Here is a 16,810-nt window from a genome sequence, read left to right on the forward strand (position 1 = left end):
ACTTCAGGACCAGACTCCAAAGAGAAACTGCTGAGCTCCAGTTCATTTGCAAATTTGACACCATCAGATCAGGATTAAACAAAGACTGTGATTGGCTTTCCAACTACAGAAGCAGTTTCTCCTCCCTTGGTGTTCACACCTCAACTGCTAGCAGAGCACCTCACCCTCCCTGATTGAACTAACCTCGTTTTCTCCATACTGATTTATACCTGCCTCTGGAGATTTCCATTACTTGCATCTGAAGAAGTGAGGTTCTTACCCACGAAATCTTATGTTCCCAATACTTCTGTTAGTCTTAAAGGTGCCACAGGACCCTCTGTTGCTTTTTACAGATTCAGACTAACACGGCTACCCCTCTGATACTAGCCCTGCAGAGACTCTCCCAGAAAGATAACAGCCTCAGGCCACTCTCCACACTTAACTGGATTCCCAAGGTAGCATCTGGCTCTGGAAACCCCATCAATGGAGAGCAGAGAAGGGAGAGTTAGACATAGAGCTAGCCTGGAAGCATGGGGTCTCTAAATGGCTGGGCCTGGTCTCAAGCTAACCCCCAGGGAACCCAAACTAGAGCAAGCACCAGCAAACATGCTCTAGGGAACCATCTCACAGTGACTCCGGGAGCTTGTTCCTGCACCAATATCTACTATCAAGAAGTATCCCTAAAAGTTCTTGGCTATTATGGCTAGTCTGCTCCTTCGGAGGTCCCCAAATAACGGAGGTACTTTACTGCAGAGACGCTGCCATAAACAGCAATGGGTGTCTTTTGCTTAGATCATGCAATGGGATACTGTAGGACAAAGACAGCCACCTGCTTGGTCTTGTATACAGCTGTTCATTTAGAACAAGCACAAGTTCACGGTCTGGAAGACTACATCCAGGAGCGAGCTCTATAGCGCAGAGGATAAGCCATGACTCCTGATCTTAGTTACACATTCCCAGTGCCTGGTGTTCTCGCCCACTCTGACAAGTGAGTGAGCAAAGCAACAACCAGGATTGCCATCGCTAATTGACATGAGCCAGGCACATACACAAAGGACCTGGGATGGGGAAAACCCTACAAATGATTCCAAAGATTCAGGCCCCAAGGAATTCTGTTTTAAGCTTACAAGTCCAGTCAATCATAATACTGTGCCAGACATTGTCATTACCAGCCGCCAGAGTCAGAGAAAAGAGAGGCCTTGAATGAAGCACTGAGATTGTATCAAAGACCTAGAGGTGAATTGTGACAGCCCAAGAGATGGGAGCAGAAATGAAGAATCAAGCAATCACCTGTACCAATCCACATAATACTCTAGAAGTCACCACCAGGATATTTTAACACTTCAGCAAAGAAGAGTTGCACATCGAGATGGCCAGCTACAGAGGAGGACACAAAGGTCTAAGAATACAGGAATGTACATGGGGATGGAGGAACATTTCAGAAACGTAATCCTTCCATTGGCTGCTGTTCTAGAACTACCAAAGAATAACATGGCAGCAGCTCATCTCTGAGTCCTTCACACAATCCTGACCTTTTCCAGGGCGTTTGTGCATATCACACCATTAGTAGTATGACTGATTTTAGGTAGATGTGCAGAAGTTTCCGTTTCTTATTTTTCTGTTGAGCGGGATACTCAAGAAACCATGCATATGTACCACACGGACAAATGGACAGACAGATGTGACTGCCAAAATGAGGTGCCCTGCAAGTTACAATCTTCACTCACTAACTCCGTCATCACTGAAATCAGCAAGCCATAAGGTGGCAGGGCTCAGTATGCTTCTTGCTCAGCCATCTGCATGATGTTATGTGATATCAGGCTGGCCATTCTTATGATTTATTCAAATGCTCATTACAGTCAATCTATTTTTACACAGAGGTGATGATATTCGCTGATAACGGTTAATCATTTATAATTCCATGGACTAGTTAGATGCCAATGTACTATTAAAGGGAATTCTACCAGGCGCCTTCAGAGATGCAGCAAATTGCCAAAAACTGAGTTTCGAATATACCTTGGGAGGGCTTAAAACTCCACATAAGGAAGTCAATCTTGGCTGACGCCCACCGAACAAACTCAGCCATCTACACTCATCCCATCATGGGAGAGAACGTGCGCTCAGCTAGCTCTCGCGGCAGGAGAGACAAGGGCTACGGGAAATCTGCCTCTTTGCCAGGGCCGGCTCCAGCATTTCTGCCGCCCCAAGCAAAAAAAAAAAAAAAGCCGCGATCACAGTCGGCGGCGGTAGTTCAGCAGCAGGTCCTTCACTCCACTGTGCGGGCAACGCTGGCCCCATGCTGCTGGCAGCTGTCCTCACAAGATATCCTAGATAGAGCCTCCAGGATTCCAGATGGGTCTGAGGAAGGTTTTGTTCAGCCACACAGCATTGTGCTGGAGTTTGGGGGGGACTGTACTGCACTGGTGGCACCTGAATGCCCTCCCTGCCAGCGTTGCCCGCACAGTGCAGCATAGGTTGCAAGTAGCCTGCTGTAGCTGAAGCAAGAGGGCACCAGTGGGTGGGGCTTGAACTGAAACCCACTGATTCTCGCCCCCGAATTGCCGCAGGTGCCGCCCCTCTCCCTTGGCCGCCCCAAGCACCTGCTTGTTAACCTGGTGCCTGGAGCCGGCCCTGCTCTTTGCTGTTTTACCAACCTCTTCTCCTCTCCATCAGTCACCCATCTCTCTGCACCAAGCCACGCTGGGTGAGGTCCCCATGCCAAGGAGTGCCACACAGATGGGTGGGCTTTTATAAGACTGTTTCTTGTGATTCTGACCTGTGGCTGGCAGGGGTGTTTGCCTGCGAGCAGGTGTGGCCAGGAGATGTAACTTCTTCTGTAACCACAGGGGCAGTTGTATATAAATCATTTAACAAGCAGCCAAGTAAATTATCCACAGGAGGTGGCTTAGTCCCTTCACATACACACAAATGTCGGAACAGGGCAGGCCAGAACCTCTGTTCAGTGAAAATGGCAGGGCTTGGCCCTTCACCTCCACACAGAGAGGAAATCTTTCTGCTACATGTGTCAGGTTCAGACTAGTCAAACTTGTGCCAACCATGTACTGCAGTAGAGTAATTACACACACGGTATATGAAGTCTACCTTAAAGCATAATCAATAAAGACTAATTAAATAGAATGTCATATTACAGGGCTCCTTTGTCACATTCAGACTAATCTAATTAGAATTTCACTGTATTTTAAATCCTGACTAGTTCATTGTTAGATGTTTCATTACACAGTGCGGTGCAGCCAAATATCAAATTTCTGGCTTGATCTTTAACCCATAACCTCAATGAAAGACAGGAGAAAATGCCAATCAAAGTTACTTACAGTTCAGGGACTCTTTCAGTGGATCAGTGTGAAGGACGGAGGAGCCTCAGGATCCGACCCCAGACGGTACCTGCTGATATTTTAAAAATGGTTTTTATTAGAGAGGAAATTACTAGAATGAGAGCAGACGTCAGAGCAAAAATTAACACCCTGGGATGGGTCTGTGAGGTGGGATAAACTCAACATGGAGCTCAGTTCCTAGGCTCAAAGTATGCACGTGTTGTCCTGTAAATCAGCTGACCAGGACGCAAGGGCTACAGGGAGCAAACTGCCACATACATCCCAACCACCCCTCCTGCAGGGAGCAAGCTGCGCCCCCAACATGCTCTTCTGGTACCGTTATAATTGTGCCCTTAAAGTAGAAATGGGTGAAAGTAAGAATTTCTGAATTAAATTAGGGCAATGTTGCTGTCCTGACAATTTCTGTGCATTTTGGAGGCTAAAAACACCCTGTGTTAAAAGAATATTATTCAAGTTGCAAAATCAAAAACTCAAAAGTTAGGAAATGCAAGAACTAAGGTTGCCCAGACAACGCTAATTTGCCCCCCTCATGTGTATGCATTAATTATGTTAGTTACGTGATCATATTCTAGTTCTTCCACAGGACTTCTCATTTAGTGCACAGGCCTATTTGGTCCCCATGTACATGATGGATCCTTGAAAGGGATCAATCTAGTAAACTAGAAAGGGTCTCCCCCTCTTCAGACAGGAATGACCAGGAAAAACCACAGGGATCAACAGATTCCAGAGGACAACAAATGAAAGAACGGAACAGGAATGAGGTCATAAGTTTACAATCAGGATTCTAGAAGGAGACACCACGCAGAGAACCCCAGACATCCCCTGCTCCTTAGTTTGTGCAACTCCATAAAGAGCACATTGCTGGGTCTAATTTGGAGATGCCAAAGTCCTGGATCATTGGAGCGAGGCCCTCACACCTTTCCTGACAAGGGCAAATGAAAGACACTGCTGGTCACCACTGCTACCTGAGCAACTAGGAACAACTGATTCCAATATTGCTCCCGCAATTGCAACCCCCTTAAAACAAGTGATGGGCAACACCTCAGTTGAGCAGATTCCCCTAATCTCCACCATTTCTTACACTTTCTTCCCCCAATCATCACGCATTCTCTTGGTCTTCACTGGCTCAAACCTCAGCCATGTAGCCCTCCTACAAGCCCCAGATGCTCAACTACCTGGTTAGGTCAGAGAGAAGAGACACAGTGCTGAGTGTCACCAGCATGTTTCGCTCTTCCTCCAAGGCCAGCTGGTGGGAATCCTGGAGTACGAGGCTACACACAGGGAAACCATTCCCAACAACATTCTTTTAAACTCTTCAAACCCTTCCAGAGTAGCTGTTGGTCATGCAAGGTGTGCTCTGCAAAGAATTCTGCCGGGGCTGGGAGGGACAAAGGTTTCCTTGGGGTATTTGTAATGCTTTGCAAATAGGAAACACTATCCAACTGAATTTATCTGCCACGTAGGCACCTTGATGGACAATTCAAGATGAAGAGAGGCTATGAAGCACAGAGGTAGTTCATCAGCTAATCATCCTCAGAAATTAGCCACAGAAATGTAAGTATCTTCTTGATCGAGGAAGCCTGTACACATGTAGGGTTGCCAGGGACTTTCTAATTGCACAAAACTAAACACCCTTGCCCTGCCCCTGCCCCACCCCTTCCTTGAGGTCACGCCCTTTCTCTGAGGCCCTGCCTCCACTCACTCCAGCCCCCCTCCCTCTGGCACTCACTCTTCCCCACCCTCACTCACTTTGACCGGGCTGGGGCAGGGGGTTGGGGTGCGAAAGGGAGTGCAGGAGCAGGCTCTGTGAGGGAGTTTGGGTGCTGGAGGGGGTTCCGACCTGGGGCAGGAGGTTGGGGTGTGGGTGTGGGTGCAGGGTCTTGGAGGGAGTTAGGTGCGGGAGGGGACTCCCACCTGGGGCAGGAGGTTGGGGTGTGGGTGGGGGGTCTGGGAGGGAGTTAGGGTGTGGGAGGGGATTTCGATCTGGGGCAGGAGGTTGGGGTGTGGGTGGGGGGTCTTGGAGGGAGTTAGGGTGTGGGAGGGGACTCCCACCTGGGGCAGGAGGTTGGGGTGTGGGTGGGGGGTCTTGGAGGGAGTTAGGGTGTGGGAGGGGGTTTCGATCTGGGGCAGGAGGTTGGGGTGTGGGTGGCGGGTCTGGGAGGGAGTTAGGGTGTGGGAGGGGACTCCCACCTGGGGCAGGAGGTTGGGGTGTGGGTGGGGGGTCTGGGAGGGAGTTAGGGTGTGGGAGGGGACTCCCACCTGGGGCAGGAGGTTGGGGTGTGGGTGGGGGGTCTTGGAGGGAGTTAGGGTGTGGGAGGGGGTTTCGATCTGGGGCAGGAGGTTGGGGTGTGGGTGGCGGGTCTGGGAGGGAGTTAGGGTGTGGGAGGGGGTTTCGATCTGGGGCAGGAGGTTGGGGTGTGGGTGGCGGGTCTGGGAGGGAGTTAGGGTGTGGGAGGGGGTTCTGATCTGGGGCAGGAGGTTTGGGGTGTGGGCTCCAGCTGGGCGGTGCTTACATCAGGCGGCTCCTGGTTGGTGGTGCAGTGGGGCTAAGGCAGCCTCTCTGCCTGCCCTGGTGCTACGCAGCTCTCGGAAGCAGCCGGCATGTCTGGTCCCTAGGCGGAGACACGGCCAGGTGGCTCTACTCAGTGCACGCTGCCCATGTTCACAGGCGCCGCCCCCATAGATCCCATTGGCTGGGTTCTCACACAATGGGAGCTGCGGAGCCAGCGCTGGGGGCAGCATGCAGAGCTTCCCTGATCGCCCTTGCGCCTAAGGGCCAGACATGCCGGCCGCTTCTGGGGAGCTGCATGGAGCCAGGGCAGGCAGGGAGCCTGCCTTAGTCCTGCTGCACCGCCAACCGGACTTTTAACAGCTGGTCAAAAACCGGACACCTGGCAACTCCAGACACATGGCACAAGAGACACCAAACAGAAGAGACACATGGCTTCTCTCCCTTTAACCTCTGAGCATTGGAAGGATTAAACAGGAAGAAATGAGGGAAGAATATCCTTTTGTAGTTTATTTCTTCCTGTTGTCCCAAACTCCCTTTGGAAGCTACACTTACGATAGATCGGCAGTGCTGTGATTGATGCAGCCGTGTCAATTTAGGGGGCCGCTAAATCGATCGCAGAGTGCTCTCCCGGCGACTCCAGTATTCCACCTCCCCGAGAAGAGTAAGGGAAGTCAGCGAGAGAGCGTCTCCCGTCGACCCAGTGTGGTAAGTTGACCTAAGCTACGTTGACGTTATTCACGTAACTGGAGCAGCGTAACTTAGGTCGACTTAGCGTGGTAGTGTAGACCAGCCTCTGTGCCAATCAGCTGCAACTATGTCAACCTCCCAAATGCTAAGTGGAGCCTCCTCTTTGCTGTTCGTGCTGCACATGAGAGGTGACAGCTCCTTAACATTGCTGCCAAATCACATTGCACAAATTCAGGGAGCTTCAGAACCACGTGAAGGAAGAATGTCCTTGGGTCAGGAAGAACAAGTCAATGAAGGTCTTTGCCCTTTTCTCTTTACAGGAGCACAGGCCTGTGGAGCTGTGCAACTCCCCAGGACTGACACAGCAGACTGCGTCACATTCTCCTTTGTAGGAACACGTCGCTGGCTATTTCACGGACAGGACAGAGCCCACTACCACCTCCGCCAGCTGCTACTGTTACCTGAGTAGCAGCAGCTGAGGTCTCCAGAGGGCAGCTGCTTCCAGAGTCAGACAGCAGAGCTTTATGCAAAGGGAACCCAAAAGGGGCCTTTCTTCTTACTCAGTTTTGCAAAAAATAATAAATAAAAATATGCCCTCACTGAGCCTAGCAACGTTCCAGAATAGAGACAGGGAGCTGACTCACATCCCCCTTTGGAGAGAGCCCACCTTTTATTCCCGGTGTTTCCCTTTGGAAACACAGAGAACTTTGCTAGTTTTCCCTTAGTGCAGCTTCATTGGCTAAATCGCAGGACTCCTGATTTGCTCCAGCATCTGTGATAGGAGATTCAGGTTCAGTTTCAAATGCCAGAACACAACAGGAATAGAATAGCTCTTTAGACACAGAATGTAGTGTAACAAAGGGCCCTGCGGATTCCTTACTTACCCTCTCTGTGGCTAGGAGAAAGACACATGAAGGAGCACATAGTCACATCTTTCCATCTCTTTGCAGGTTGTGCAAAATTATAACATTTCAATCAACTCTACGTTCTAGCTGCAAATAGAGAGGCTTTCAGACAAAGGTAAATAATATGCAAGGCACAATGTGCTATTTCAGAGTCCCATAACATAGGCGAATTGGCCCGTGTGAGGCTGTTCACATCAGCTCTAGACAAAGAAGCTGAATGAGGTCTCAGAAATAGAGATATATGGATAGAGGGAATGTGGCCAAACTTTACTCTTTGTCCCCAGTTTAATAAGCCGTTAGTGAAATAACCAGTTACGGGAAAGCACTCCATTATTTTCTAATTGGTACATTTATTCATGGCACTTTGTCCCACAGAGGGATGCAAAACGACAAGGAAGCAGCACTACCTGAAAAGGGCAAAAAGCTCGGCAAAGGTACCAGAAGTTTAGCTGCTCCCCAAGACCCTTGTAAAAGGCAAGGATTCCGCAACTCCAGCTCCAACACACTATTCCGTACTTTTAGGGCAAGTAGGTCACTGTCATGAGACACTGAGTGTCCTCTGTATGCACAGTAACAGTGTGACCACCACACTGAGCAGAAGTCTTCACTGAGCTGCTAACAGTGACACTCGGGTCTGTGTAGTAATGCTTAGTTTAGAACCCAGCAACTTGTATGAGCGGTTTGGATTATTCCTTCCCATTTGCATTACTTTGCTTTCGCCAACAACTCATTTCCTCTGTCTTCTGGCTGCCTATGCATCTAACTTGGGCCTTTACCCAGCAAGGCACACGCATAACTTTCAGCCCTTCTGGAGTTACACTGACCTCAGTGGAATTACTCATGTGCATAAAGTCACACACATGCATAAGTGCTTTGCTAGAGTAGGGCCTTGGTCAGGCCCAGCCTTCTCTATTCTTGACTAATCTAAATAATTTTGTGTCACCTGCAGATTTTGCCATCTCATTTGTTGTGTTTCGTTTTCAGACCATGATACAAATATTAAACCAAACTGATGTGAGACCAGCACCTTAGGGCACCCATCTTTAACTCTGTATTATGTTGGAAATTATCCATTTAGTCCTGCTCTTTTTCTTTCTCAGATCCAGTTTCTAATCCATGGTTGTACTTTAGCTCTCATCCCATGATTAGATACTTAATTTTAGTAGCTTCTTGGAGGGGCCATTGAAAGCAGACATAAATGACATTAAATGGTTCTCCTTTAGCCATTATTTTGTTGACATGCTCAATAATTCAACTAGATTAAAGCATAATTTTCCTTTACAAAGCCATGGTGCTTTATCATTATCATATCCTGTACACCTAGATGTTTTATAATTCTATTATGAATCATCATTTCAGCCCATTTTCTTGAGTCTGAAATAAGTTGCGCTACTTTGTAATCCTCAGGACTTCCCCAAGTGTCTTTTCTGTACTACACTTTCCATTCTCCTATACTCCAGTATAATAGGGGATGTTAATACGTGATTGCACGTGGAATTTTCAGAAGCTCCTAAGTGAGTTAGGAGCACATATCCCATTGACTTTCAATGGGATTTGTGCTTCTACCACATTAGATACTTTTGAAAATTCAACCTTGCCTATTTTGTTGGCAGCTGAGAACCTTCAGCCTGGAATTCCCATTGACCTCTTCACTGTGCCATCTGGTCCTGAGGACTTGCTGCTCTTAAATTTATCATTTTCATCCAGCACCTATTCTTGTGACACCTCAGTCTCGGACAGTGCCTCATATTCATCACCACAAAAGGGCAGGGCAGGTGAAGACTGATGCAAAGAAATCAGTTAGCATCTCAGCAATGTCACTATCTGCTTGGTTGCTTCTTTTACCTCCAGACAGTCCAGGAACCCCACATTTCCTCCCCGGGTGCTCTGCTTCTGATGTACATACAGAATAACTTGTCTTTATTTGTCTCTTTGCTATTTAGATTCTGTCTTTATCCTGCTTACTTTCTTCTTACATTTTACCCACCATAATTCAGATTCCTTTCTATCAACTTACCTTGGGCTGGGTTTTCAGGAGATGAGGGTTTCAAGACCGGATGCCTTCTGTAAGATATGCTTTAGCCTAACACAAGCTATTGGGCTCAATAGTGGGAAAACTGGAGGGAATTCTCTGCCCTGTGTTATACAGGACATCAGACAGATTATTATCTAAGGATCCCTTCTGATGTTAAAATCACTGATGTTTGCAGTGTTAAAACCTATGAGATTTATAGATTCATTTAAAATACAAGGGATGGAGCATGAAGGTGACACCTTGAACATGGATCCAACAGTTAACCCATGTCAATGTCACTTTAACATGAACATGTCATGATGTGTATACACCCCATGCTGGTTCAGCAGCCAAAGGGTTAACAAATCACCTGCCTGCCTGCTCAGTTAACGCTGAGTGACAGCCCAACTGTGAGCAGAAGGGCTGTGAGCAGAAGGGCTGCAAAGCAGGAGGGTGGGGTGGCTGCCAGGGATGCAGAGAGGTTACCATACATCCAGGTTTTCCAGGACATCGCCTCTTTTTTGAGGCTCCGCCCTCTGTCCAGGCAGATTTTTCAAACAACAGGCAATGTCTGGGATTTTTGCAGAGCAGATGTTGCAGCTCAGAAAAAGCCCCGATTGGTCCACTTCCTGATTGGTCCCTCCCCTGCAGCCACAGCTGATTGGTCCCTTCAGAACCCGGCTTCCAGCCCTGGAGAGGGGGGTCCCACAAGGACGCATTGACTGATGGGCTGTCACTATGTCCTGGGCTTGTGCCAGCTGCCCTGCCACTGTAACAGGGAGAGACACTGCCCCCACCTCCAGTAAGTGTCCCGCCTCAGGTACCCCCCAGTTCCCCCTCCCCCCCTTCCATAGCCCTCCCCTCCCAGGCAGTGTTCTCTTTTTGGGAACCTGAAATATGATAACCCTCCCTCCAGTAGACTGGGGAGCAGCTGTCAGACACCAGCCTGCCAAAGAGGGAGAAGCAGCCCAAGAGGGTGGAGAAGCCTACAGAAGAGGGGAGGTAGGAAGTTGCTCAGGGAGCAGCCAGGGACTGAGAAGGACTGGCTCTGCCTGTTCCAAACAAGGGTCCTGAGCTGCAACCCAGTCAGGTGAGCTGGTCTGGGTTCCCCCATCTCCTCCAGCTAGGGGCCTTTGGAGAAGGACTTTAACCCAGGAGACCAAGGGCTGAGTAGCACTCCGCTAGGACCCTGGAACTTTTGACTCCACACAATCCTGAAGGAGGCAGAGACTATCGAGCACCCAGCCAGGAGGGCTCAGCTCAACAAGGACGACATATGCCGACGGTGCATGGGGACATAAGGGGGATGGAGCCAGGTTGGTGTAGCTTCCAGTCTTGCCACAAGGGGGTGCTAACAGAGAAAGGCCCCCATATTACAGAACAACAATTACAGCAAGAGCAGCAGCACTTAGACTGTAAGTGTTTGGAGTAGGGACCATCTTTCTTATGTGTTCGTACAGCTCCTAGCACAATAGGGCCCTGGTCCAGGATGGGGGCTGCTGGGCATTACTGCAATAATAATTGTACAGTGGGGCAAACTCATTTTATTCATGTGGAACCCACTCAGACATCCTGGGTTCGAACATTTGTTTTGACCTCAAGTGCAAATTGCTTTGCATTCTGCTTAGGAAAGGCTGAACAAAGGAACAGAGAGGAGATCGAGAGAAAATCATATATCCAGTCACTGTACTGTCTGCACACTTGTGCCAGCCTAGCTCCTGAGCCTGTTGTCCCGCCCAACCAGAGAACATACCCTTTGGCGAGTGAAAACCCACATTTCTAAGTTGGCCACACCCCTGGAAAAACAACAAAACTGGGGTTGAATTACAGGAGTGAAAGGTTAGAGAATTTAGACTTGTTTAGTGGATCCAAAAGTGGCCTCTGATGTTTGCAAACCCTGAGATTCCAAGGGGGCTCAAATCACTTCCCAGCACTTAACCAGGGTGCAGACAACGGGCAGCCAAGCCCCAGTGGGACAGAGATGAGGAGCTGGGAGTCGTATTTTCACCTGGTTTTCAGTTAGAGGCTCATTTCTCAGTATAGCTGGAGCCAATGATGGGCTTGCAGGTTACTAACACACATGAAAATGCTCAATTGCATACTCCTTTCTTACCTGAAGATTGGATGATGAGCAAAACAACAGCTATAATTACAGGTAATGGGGAAAAGAGATTCAACCCCCAAAAAGATGATCCAGAGATAATCTATGTTCATTGATTACAAAGTTAAAGTTGTTCTTCTTTAGCGTTTATTAATGCTTGTGAGGCTAAGTTACTACAGTGATAAGCGCCACAGGAAAACCCAGGAGGAAAGTCTGTATTTGGTGCATTGTTCAGGTGGCAGTAGAAAAGGCAGAAGCAGCACACAGAATGGAAAGGATGAAAAGAAACAGTGAACAGCTGCCTCATTCCACAAGCACTGTCACTGCTGTGTACTGAATGAGGCGTGGGGCCTGTGGAAAAAATATGATGTGACCTGGTAACTGAATCACAGAATCATAGAATATCAGGGTTGGAAGGGACCTCAGGAGGTTATCTAGTCCAACCCCCTGCTCAAAGGAAGACCAATCCCCAACTAAATCATCCCAGCCAGGGCTTTGTCAAGCCAGGCCTTAAAAACCTCCAAGGAAGGAGATTCTACCACCTCCCTAGGTAACGCATTCCAGTGCTTCTTGTAATGCATATGCACAAGGGGACAGAGTTAAGGTTGCAAAGATCACCTTAATTCTGCCATTTCTTCATTTTTGAGAGCTTGACTTTCCATTCTTTGAATGTAGTTCTTTTGTATGCAATATTGTTACAGTTGTCTACGTGTTTCTATTATAAAGAATCCTGTTGCACTTGCTTATAACATTAATCAAAATTTCAGCTTTCAGGCTGTAGTTTTCTGAAGCTTCTAAAATTTTCTCTCCAAATGGAATTTTTCTTGAAAGTTTGAGCAAAAATAGCTCCCCTGTTTTTGTGTCTCAAGAGAGGGAAATTATTAATAAATAATTCACCAAAAAAACCAATGTGCACACAGCTACTACGTTGTCAACTGTTTGGGGTAGAAATCTGAAATTGGACAATGAAATAAATAAATGGAGATATCCTATCTCCTAGAACTGGAAGGGACCTTGAAAGGTCATTGAGTCCAGCCCCCTGCCTTCACTAGCAGGACCAAGTACTGATTTTGCCCCAGATCCCTAAGTGGCCCCCTCAAGGATTGAACTCAAAACACTGGCTTTAGCAGGCCAATACTCGAACCACTAAGCTATTCTTTCCCCCTTAGTCCCACAGCTCCCAATGAAGATCTGTTTTGGTTTGGCTGAGTTATAAAGGTTTAACACACACCATATTCTGCACACACGTGACATTTTTAATGACAATGTTGGATATTAGCAACAATCTCCCAACATTCAGTAGGCACCGGACATGCAGAGGAACCCTGTGTGGAATTTTTGATCTCGGAAGCTGAATGTGGAACACAGCAGCGCGCCTCACCACATCCCACTGCTAGTTTTACCTCGCTGAACTCGGCTGTTCTTTTGTACATAAATTTCTGCACGGGTGGTGGGAGAAACTCCATTTTCCTGCTTAGTTTCCATTACTTTAATTCCAAAATTAAGGTTGCAAAGAGGGTCCCACTATAAGCCAATTTGCACCCTCACTCTATCTCACAGGAAAAAGATTTGCACCTCCAAAGTTTGTGATTACTCTTAGCAAAGAGGAGATTTTTTCCTTAAAATTTTAAGTAATCTAATCAAATGTTTTGGAAGGTAAAACTCATTAAATATAGTAATTTATTTGAAATAATTATCTATTTTCTCAAACTTCAGGATGGGAAGGTTTATATCATTAAACGTGTGTGTGCGTGCGTGTGTGTGTGTGTGTGTGTGTGTGTGTGTGTGTGAGAGAGAGAGAGAGAGAGAGACTGTAGAGAATCACTTGTGCAAAGGTAAATTTAAAACACATGCTAAAATTAAATAAAAAGGAATCTATTCAAAAGTCCTCGTGTCTCTCTCTCTGGGTCACAGCATTAACCTTTCCCTCCCCACATTCACCTTGTACATGAATTAACTCCCACAAAACTACTTCACCGCAGGGCAATGCATACGCTGCAGAGCCACCATCCTCCCTTTGCTCCAGGCTGCCACTCGTTTCCCCGGGAAAAAGCAAATCCCCGCGGAACCGATCCCCAGGACACTTTGCAAATCCTCCAAGACATTATGGAACTTGGAGGCCCATTGGGCCCAGCCTGTTGCAGTGTTTCTCAGGTCAATATGGGCCCACCCCAGCTTTAAAGCAGTGCATGGACTAGAGCAGGTGGGAGTGGTGGAATCAGGATCTCAGGTGGATGAGAAGGCCTAGCTAATTCAAAGGGCAGACCCAGCACCATTCAGTCCACTGATTTTTTGATGCACAAGTGCTGAAGCCTTTTCATTGCAACCAGATGCAATATGGAAAACCTGCATTCAGGGCTAACCTAGGCCCTCATGAGCCAGGCTGACAAGTGGAGGGGGAACATGTTCAGTCATTTGGGAAGGGCACAGCAGACTTCTGCACCCCCCAGTCATCACTATACTTAAAGTTCCAGTTGCAGCTACAGTTGCTGCTTGGAACAGCTGCCAATAGGCAGCATTTAATATATGAAATATCTTAGGCTGCCTGACGCAACTGGAACCAAGACAGTACGTGTCAAACGTGAACGGAGTTCAGAACTGACCAACAGGTGGAACAGCGCTCTAGGTATGAAAAATAGCTGCAAGCAAGTTCCTTTGCAACTGATTTATGAGAAAATATAAAGCATCATCCTAATCTCTGAACATTACACATCACGGGACTGTTGCAAGAAAAGAAGCAGAGAAAACTAGCCACTCAATTAGAAAACTAGAGTCCCTTGGCTTCCAGACTAGTTACAACCACAGTAAGCAATTTGCTAGTCTATTCTACTCTATTTAGGTTCAACTATGCACCCATCACTCTGAGCAATCTTCAGAGTTAGGAAATTAAACAAGAAGAAAGTCTGTCGCTTGGGGTTTCCTCCCCCCTGGAAAAGATATGCATGTTTGTTTGTTTGCTGTCTCGGGAGGGAAAGTGACTGTCCTTGTGTTGTGATTTGGAAAGGCTGACCAAGGACTGCTCCTTGCCTTGCATAGGACTGGCCAGGTCTGCAGTCATTGCTAGTTTCAGTGGAAGGAATTGTAACCCAAATGTACAAAGTTTTATTCAACTCAAAACTGCAATTTTTTGGCAAATAAACTTTGCATCTGAAAAGTCTTGCTCAGCTCTAATGAACACAAGGCTCACTTGTCACGAGGATGCAAGGCACAGAGTGTTGTCCACCCCTACCACAGGACTGGGCCCTCTGTGCTACTTCTCACACCCCACTGGCAGCTCAGGGGCGAACTGACTTTCCAAAGCACAGCACAGATGCACAAATCATCAGGAGGGGCTGTGGGGAGTAGGGTTGCCAACTTTCTAATTGTCAAAAACCAAACACGTTTGCCCCACCCCCTACCCTGCCTCTTCCCAGAGCCCCCACCCCTTCTCCAAGGCCCCGCCCCTGCTCACTACAGCCTCCCTCCCTCCATCATTCGCTCTTCCCCATCTTCGATCACTCACTCATTTTCACCAAGCTGGGGCAGGGGGTTGGGGTGCGAGCAGGGGTGAGGACTCTGGCTGGGGATGTAGGCTCTGGGGTGGGGCTGGAGATGAGGAGTTTGGGGTGCAGGAGGGGGCTCTGGGCTGAGGCAGGAGTTTTGGGTGCAGGAGGGGATGCAGGCTCTGAGTTGTGGCCAAAAATGAGGGGTTCAGGGTGCGGGAGGGGGTTCTGGGCTGGGGCAGGATGTTGGGGGTGTCGGCTCTGGGAGGTAGTTTGGGTGCAGGAGGGGGCTCAGGCCTGGAGCAGGGGGTTGGGGTGTGGGAGGTGGAGAGGGCTCTAGGCAGTGCTCACTGCAGGCAGCTCCCAGCAGTGGCTGGCATGTCCCTGCGGCTGTTAGGAGCAGGGGCCACCAGGCAGCTCCGCGTGCTGCCCCCTTCCACGGTGCCACCTCTGCAGCTCCCACTGGCCGTGGTTCCTGGCCAATGGGAGATGTGGAGCTGGCACTTGGGGTGGGGGCAGTGTGCGGAGCCCCCATGGCCACCCCCGTGCCTAGGGTCTGCGCAGAGCTGGGCAGGGAGCCTGGCTTAGCCCCGCTGCGCTGACTGGATTTTTAACGGCTGAAGTCCCTTTTCGACCAGGCGTTCCGGTTGAAAACCAGACGCCTGGCAACCCTAGTGGGGAGCAGGCTATGGCCTTCGGCATATTAGATGACTGAGCAGAAGGGAGGTTCTCATTAATTCACTGGAATGTGACGCCAGGATCAAGGGTGAGACAGAGTCAGCAGCCTGGACAGTGTGGAGTGCTGCCCCTCGAAGGGGTATTTAGGGCAGGGGAAGGACCTTTGTTCCTCAAAGGTCACCGCTCCCCACAGCACAAGGGAGATTTTTGCAGCATCCAGGAGCCTGCAGAGAACAGCAGCCACAGAGAGTTGGCTGTCTTACTCCCAGCCTTCACACACACGGATACTGCCAGCCAGCTGTCCGCCTGCACACACACAGGCTATTCCTTGCCATCACATTGACGCTAGCATCACCTCCACTGCTCATATTTATTAATTGTCCAAACCTAATGGAGGAATGCATTGGCAAAAAAGGGTAATGGCCATCAGGCCAGCAATAAAACAAAATTAATGGTCCATAGGAAGAAATCATGTCCACTTAACACCAGCTTTGAAACGGTAACAGAATAATGTAATACCAGCAGGGCTTTTCTCTGTATGCAGATTGCTTACACCATGTTAATCACTCACAAAGCAGGCCACGTTCTCCCTCAGCTCACATGACCCTCCAGGGACCAGAAACATTTAGTGAAAGGATCATTACCAACATGCCCAACGGCAGCAGCGCCCACGAGCTCCAGCCCAGAGGAACACAGGAGCGAGCACCTGGACCAGGCTGCAATGTCTGAGGAAAGCAACTCCAGCCCTTTACAGCAGGGCAAGCAAGCAGCCAGTCCATGGCTCAGACCCACAAGCAGGCAGTGAGCAGCTGTTGTGGCAGACAGCAGGGCAGGAACGGTCTGTCTGTATGCAGTGAACCCCCAGGTTGGTAGAGGCTGATTTTCAGCTGCTCTTTCCAGCAGCACCTGAGCTGTAGATGTGCTGGAGGCAGTTAAGGTTGCCAACTTTCTACTCGCACAAAACCGAACACCCTAGCCCCACCCCCACCCCACCCCTCACCCATGGCCCTGCCCCAGCCCCACCCCTTCTCCAAGGCCCCGCACGCAAGGGCTCCGGCTGGGGGTGCGGGCTCTGGGGTGGGGCCAGGGATGAGGGGGT

At 48.9% G+C, this 16,810-nt stretch overlaps 1 protein-coding gene across 3 annotated transcripts in view; it reads right to left on the reverse strand.

Moving 5' to 3' along the window:
* The window catches only part of PKNOX2 (PBX/knotted 1 homeobox 2), a 624,957-nt gene that overhangs the window by 534,666 nt on the left and 73,481 nt on the right, over window positions 1-16,810 (reverse strand). For all 3 annotated transcript variants that reach the window (XM_054005412.1, XM_054005405.1, XM_054005406.1), the window contains exon 2: window positions 3,312-3,384. The gene's annotated coding sequence lies outside the window, so the exon portion shown is untranslated. The remainder of the gene's footprint in view (window positions 1-3,311; window positions 3,385-16,810) is intronic.

The sequence above is a fragment of the Malaclemys terrapin genome, chromosome 15, assembly GCF_027887155.1.
Source record: "Malaclemys terrapin pileata isolate rMalTer1 chromosome 15, rMalTer1.hap1, whole genome shotgun sequence".
NCBI classification, from domain to species: Eukaryota; Metazoa; Chordata; order Testudines; family Emydidae; genus Malaclemys; species Malaclemys terrapin.